Source organism: Corvus brachyrhynchos, unplaced genomic scaffold (genome assembly GCF_000691975.1).
Source record: "Corvus brachyrhynchos isolate BGI_N302 unplaced genomic scaffold, ASM69197v1 scaffold53, whole genome shotgun sequence".
NCBI classification, from domain to species: domain Eukaryota; kingdom Metazoa; phylum Chordata; class Aves; order Passeriformes; family Corvidae; genus Corvus; species Corvus brachyrhynchos.
In genome coordinates this window covers 7,899,451-7,900,405 of record NW_008237681.1, presented here as the reverse complement: position 1 = coordinate 7,900,405, position 955 = coordinate 7,899,451, and positions in this window count along the sequence as shown.

The following is a 955-nucleotide window of genomic DNA, read 5'->3' as shown; positions in this document are numbered from 1 at the left end:
TGGGAGAGACATCCCGGTGGGGTGGGGGGGATCCGCCGCTGGCCTGGGATCCCGCGTCCCTGACGGGGACTCTCCACTGCAGGCCCGGAAACATGACCTGCTCGTCCTGCTAAAGCCTACGAGAGCCTCGGAGCCTCGACGCTGACTTACATGGTAACAGGGGTCGGATCCAAAATGTTACCTTACTCCTGCCAGCGATCGCGAGTCAAATGCTCCCCTTTTTACCCTGTGAAATATATATGCGGCTGAGCTATTTGAACAGTAGTGGGAATTTAAATTCGCTAATCCACAGTCAGTCTTGAAATGCTTAGCAGATTTGAAGTGTAGGAACGTTCAGTATGAAAACATAATCTTCAAATGCTAGCTCCGATTAAAAGTTACCTTAAAAAAAAAAAAGTTACAGTTATACTAATGTCGGCCATGTTCTCATTGTGGGTTTCTTTCAAGACGTCCCTGAATTATATCGCTCGAGGGCATGGTCTGAAAATAGAAGGTACTCTGACTAAGGTAGGCAGGATTCAGTCCTCTGTATCACCCCCAACTCCGACCTGCAGTACATATAATTTGCCGCGTCTCATGCAATAATTACACAGGCTGAGAAATTATACAGGTTGCGAAATACAACGGAATAAACAAAATTATTCACTCGGAGCAAGAACAAGTGTAATTCACTAGTAGCCTTCTTCAGGTAATTTCTCTCCTTCGGGAGAAAGCGTCGCAGGGAGACGGTGGAAAGGCGGCTGTCCCGTGCCTGTAGCCGAGGCAGACAGCCCATGGACAGCAGGTACGGCCGGTGGGAGACAGGTCCCCGGCGCCAGCTCACAGCACCAGGCCTCCGAGCAGGGTACAGGGCTTCCCGCAGCTAGAACAGCTCCAGCACGGGAGTTTTCCGCCCGCTCCAGCTCCGCTGAAATTGACAGGCCGTGGGGCTACCGCAGAGGTCGTGGAGACTACC